The sequence below is a fragment of the Dioscorea cayenensis genome, chromosome 5 (genome assembly GCF_009730915.1).
Source record: "Dioscorea cayenensis subsp. rotundata cultivar TDr96_F1 chromosome 5, TDr96_F1_v2_PseudoChromosome.rev07_lg8_w22 25.fasta, whole genome shotgun sequence".
Taxonomy (NCBI): Eukaryota; Viridiplantae; Streptophyta; class Magnoliopsida; order Dioscoreales; family Dioscoreaceae; genus Dioscorea; species Dioscorea cayenensis.
In genome coordinates, this window is record NC_052475.1 from 29,166,269 (window position 1) to 29,172,157 (window position 5,889).

The window sequence follows — 5,889 nt, forward strand, 5'->3', positions numbered from 1 at the left end:
AGCAAAGACGGCACTGCAAGCCCTCTTGAATCCCTGCATACACGCACGAAAGAAAAGAATGCACGTTTAAAAGCGATCAGCGTCTCTCTCCACGATCATCGCACTGCCGGATTTGTCTCGACCGCACCTTATCCACATACCAAAGCAAGCGATCATGAGTCGGAGATGTCACTGCCGTCGAGGACCACCGGGCATGCTCTTTTTCCCAACCAAAGCCTGCTTGTATGGTATGTGGACACCATGTTCCCAGCAACATGTCCTTCACGAATGTCGATGGCCTTGTCTGAGGGACTGGTCCTTGAGCTTGAGATCACTCGTCGCTAACCCAGTTTTGGGACGGCTTTTCGGATGTGACCTTGAACCTATACCACCACCGCAAGTGTGTGACCGGGTTGATTGTCTTGATTCGAAAAGTATTTTTGTTATACTCTTTTGATGCGTGAACGCGCAACTGACCAGTCGGCAGCATTCCACGTCGCCCGATGTTTTTCGTTCTTTATGAATTTGAAGTCAAAAATTCGCTTTTGATTGCATGATTTGAAAGTACATCCCCTGAAATGTTCGACACCAGTCAAAAGCGTTGACCAATATCCAGCGACAACACTTGAATGATCGGCGAGCGAAGTAAGACATCACCGCACCGTCGAGGTCACCATGGGGATGAATGGGAGCACTCGCAGAATCGAATTCTGCCAACACTCGATCGAATGAAAAGATCAATATGTTAAGCGGAGAATATAATGTTTAAGCGATAATGATAATAGTTAAGCGTTAAATTAAATACTTAAACAATTAACTAATAACGTAAAGGACTAGTACTGATATGTTAACCCAGATGATCGGACATATTTAAACAATAATGACCCCGAACTAATGAAATAATTAAAAGAAAAAGGAACTTACTACGAGTAAACCTCGCTTTTCATTAGGATTCGACAATGGCACATTTTTACATCTCGACGACAAGATCAACTACTGACACATTTGAAGATGGAGTGGAGCGTAGGCGCATCCGGTGGAAGTCGACATCGTTTTCTATTAGGGCAAACCGTTTTATATCCATCCGGTGTGATGAACTTAACCCGACGAGAGAAACTTCGAGACCCCATCGCTCACATATCTCATGCTAACACCAATTCCCAGAAGTCGAGTCGTGAACATTAGCACTCTTCCCTCCCGTTGAATCTAGTGATACCACAAAAACTCTCCATAATATATCGATTCGAAAAACCAAATCGTATCGAACCTAATGAAATGAAGAACAAAAGCGAAGACGAGCGAAGAAGAAGTAGAAGATGTAAAGAACAAGCAATGAGTCGAGCTAGCAAACAAAAAAGTCTGCGATTGTATGCGTAGAGGTTAGATTAGGCGTGATGTGATTGGGGCGGTATTTTTCCCTCCATCCCAAGGGCAAAAAGGAAATATATGTCATTGTCGCTGAGGAAGACATGTTGTCGTCGTTCGAATGAAAGTTCTCAACTCAACATGAGTCTCGTGTAAGCGTCGAGCTTTTTTTATGTTTAAGCAGATACATATAGTGTTTAAAATAGCAGTTAAGCTGCTTTTAACTAAAAGTCATATCATGTAAATAATATGTTATTGTTTAAATTGAATGCTTTCAGCTGACGATCGCGTTGCTAGATGGGTACTCTCACGAGTCATCTGTTTAAACATATTTACGTATTTTTCTTAAACACCGTTGTCGTTGTTTAAAGAGTAACTTGAGTATTGTTTAACTTTTTCTATTGTTTACAATGACGTTTTTTGTTTCACGCATTGTTTTTACTAGGTCTCGTTTAAATTTCGAGAGTTCGCGGTCAAATCGATTGTTTCGTTTTATTTATAAAAGATTTACTAACATTTACAACATTTACAGATTTACAACATTTACAACATTTACAACGTCCGCTCGGGACTTTGGGACGCTCACGACTCGACCCTCAGTATACTTGAAACAAGTGTACATACATTCTTATACTCCACGGCGATTTGCATAACAAAGCGCATCGACTTGAACTCGCAAAAGCGTCTGACATTAAAAAGGTTAAACAACACACGTTCATGAAAAGCGACTGATTAATCGATGTAGTCGTGGTAGGGACTTAAAGCGGCCGATCCCGATAGTTAAACACGGAGCGTAGCAGAGTTGTACTGCGGCGTCATTTTCTTAAGCGTTAACGGAAAGTCTCGAGTGGTAAATGTCGACCCACGTCTTAAAGGATGTTTCAGCGATCTCCTCCTCTAGAGAATCCTCACGTGATCACGCATGATACGTGAAAACTTTCTTTTCATACAAGTCGAAATGCTCTCTTAATTGCTTTCCGTCATCCATCTGGAGAATCCTCTGCGTTCGAGGCGATTATGAGAGGGACTTCGACTTGGGCGAAAAGATAGTTTAACTAGTTCGAGTGATTACGGCTAATTGATTCTCGAAGATAAGGAAGAAGGCTCACGAAACATCCTTTCGAGATAGAGTGGTTGTCCATGGGAAGAGGAGGAAGAGGAGGAGGAGGAGGAGGAGGATGATGAGGGACGACGAGTAGTGGTTGTCCATGAGGAGGGTTCTTCACAGTTGTTTATGGTGTGAAGTCACTGAGCGGTGACTCTTCGTGATCCAGGAAAAAGTTAAGCGATGGTCGGCGACGTTGGTCGATGAGAGCGAGCAGGGTGTTCGGAAATTTATGTTACCGTGCAGTAAAATTAATGCCAGTCGTTAATTCTTCGTACTGGAGACCTACTCTTTCTTGCCACTCTGCCACGTGCCACATGCCAGACAATTCGGATCAAAGCGAAAAAGATCGCGTTTCTGCGAGACTTTGAGAATTTACACGTTTATGAATAGTTATACATGTAAAGATAATGTTAAGCGGAGATGGGAAGTATTAAGCGGATATGACAATTATTAAACATATTAGTAAAATATTTAAAGCGGATAATAGCAAATAGTTAAACATTATTTAAAAATATACTGAAATAGATAACCATAAGCGAGGAAAAGAACTTTCTACAATGAAATGAACTCATACGTAATTCTTGTTCTTCTCAGTCGTAATACAACTTTTACAACCATAAGCGAGAAGGCGACAATGGCACGTGCTCTGCGCTCGACGATAAAAATCGACTACAGTTTCGTTTGAAGATGAAGTGCGACTCGAGCCGATCAGGTAAATCAATTTCATTTACATTCGAGAAAGCCGATTTATATATTTCGGGTATGATAATGAGGAGAATAACAAGATGTAATGTAACTCCTTGGCATTATACATCGAAGCCAAAGCAGACTTCGAGGTTGAGCAGTGATGTGATTTGGCGCTTTCACTTTCCCACTATTTTCGGTAAAAATGGGATTTCACGACATGGGCCCGTTTGAAGTGAGCGGTAGGGGGTAAAGGGAAGTTAAGCAATACTGGAAGAAACTGTCAAGTGGTGTGTAAAAAGTAGGAGGGTTTTTGGGGAAGTTTTGAAAATTACGAGGGGTGAACAGTAATTTTCCCTTAAAAAAAAATCTAATGGACCGGTTACCAAGGGGATTGTGGCACAACTAACACCACCAATTCATAAACCACAGACAAGCTTACAATAAATTCATTTATATTAAAAAAAAATGTTTGAATTTAATGCCATCACATCCTTTATAAAATGCTCCCACAAACGCAAGCAACTTCTCAAAAAAAAAACACACACACACACACACACACACACACACAAACGCAAGCAATCACTGTGCAATCCATCAGTTCTAACTAGAAACTCCTAAGAAAAATGGGAGCACAAACAAGAATCCATGAAGTACCAACCACCACCAAAGGCCACCTTCAACCAACTACTCCGGCGGACCGGACATCAACAGCATGGGACATGGCCAGTCTCTGGATTGGCCTCATCTTCGGTGTGCCATCCTACTACATCGCCGGCAGCCTCGTCGAAGAAGGTATGACATGGTGGCAAGGTATTATCATTGTAGTCTTCGCCAAGATCATCCTTCTTTTTCCCTCTCCTACTCACCAGTCATCCAGGGACTCGCTACGGCATTCCTTTCCCGGTGTTAGCTCGCTCTTCTTTTGGGATCTATGGTGCTCATCTTCCTTCATTTCTCCGAGCTCTAGTTGCCTGCGGATGGTTCGGTATTGAAACTTGGATTGGTGGACAAGCAATTTACCTTCTTTTACCGGAATTCATAAAAGAGTGGGCGTTTGCTCAAACTCTAGATTGGCTTGGCACATCTCCAGCTGAGTTAATCTGTTATGTTATCTTCTGGGGCATTCAACTCCTTCTTTTGCTTAACGGAATGAAAGGGATCAAGAAACTGGAACGGTACTCAGCTCCAATTCTTGTTCTTCTTGCTTTCCTTCTTTTCACATGGGCTTATCTGAAAGCAGGTGGTTTTGGTCCTATGCTTTCTCAACCTTCTCAGCTAACTCCATCACAGTTTTGGTACCTCTTCTTTCCATCTCTAACTGCCAACGTCGGTAGTTGGGCTGCCGTGGCATTAACCATCCCTGACTTCACTCGCTACGCCAAAAGTCAACGTGACCAAGTCCTAGGCCAATTCATCATCCCAATTGTCATGGGTTGCTTCTCATTCATTGGCCTTGCTGTCACCTCCTCCACAGCGGTCATCTTCGGTTACCCCATTTCCAATCCCATCACTCTGCTTTCCAAAATCAGTAACTCTTTTACAGTCATACTTTTCATCCCTGCCATCACTCTTGTCATAGTCACAACCAACATCCCGGCCAACATTGTTGCTCCGGCGAACTTTTTGGTGAGCCTCAACCCCAGATTCTTCACTTTTCAAAAAGCAGCTTTTCTCACTTCCCTTTTCAGCCTTGTCTTCCAACCATGGAAGATCTTCAGCAACGCTGATAGCTTCGTTTACACTTGGCTCATCAGTTACGCGGCCATCATGGGTCCTATTTGCAGTATAATCCTAACTGATTACTATATCATTCGTCGCACCATATTAAACGTGGATGGACTCTATTCACTCAACCACACAAGCGAGTACTATTACTGCAAAGGATGGAACTTGGTAGCTGTATCCAGTTTAGTCATTGCTGTTGCGCCAATTGTTCCGGGCTTTGTCCATAAACTTGGGATATTGAAAACTTTGCCAGAGGCTTTGATTTTCATATACAATGTAGGGTGGTTCTTTGGGTTCTTTATGGCTGCTTTCTTGTATGGGATACTGTCCCTTCGTTTGGGTCCTAAGTTTAGGGTTGGTGTTCCCTCATCATCGTCTTCTTTGCATGATCCACTTTTCTGAAGGGAAAACAACTTTACAAGTGTTGATAAATGAATGGAAGGAGTGAAGTAACAGTTACGGCCATTTGGTGCTTTGCGGTGGTATATTTGCACCAGCAAAATCTTTTTCCACAAAGTCTTTCTCTATAAAGTGTTTTTTTGTAAAATTATATTACAATGTTTGTTATATTTTTAGAAAATTATAATCTAAACACATGCAAAGTTAATTCATCCGTTTGGTGTATGCATGTTTTCCAAACAAAATTATGATTATTATCAATTTTGCACTTATTAGTTATTTTAGTAAGATAAAGTCTATATTTTTTTTTTCTGTCAATAAAGTCATATGTGAGCGGTCAACTATTTAATTATTTTACAAATTATTTATATTAATGATTATTTAATTAATCATCTAAAACAAATTCAAAGATTAATTAAAAAATAATTTTTTTTAAATTTTAATATCAAATTAATTTGTTATCTTAAAAATCTTGTTATGGAAATAATTTTTAATTAAAAAACTAATCTTTAACATAATTTACTATTTTTTTTTATTATTTCATTAATTGATTGAGTCTGGGAATGGAATTTACTGTTGATATTTCCGGATGCATGATTGAGTCTGGGAATAGAACGGGTGTATGT

The 5,889-nt window shown here is 40.6% G+C and overlaps 1 pseudogene; it reads left to right on the top strand.

The window, feature by feature from the left end:
- Positions 1 to 3,673: 3,673 nt before the first annotated feature.
- On the top strand, positions 3,674 to 5,451 carry LOC120260568 (annotated as a pseudogene).
- Positions 5,452 to 5,889: the final 438 nt, after the last annotated feature.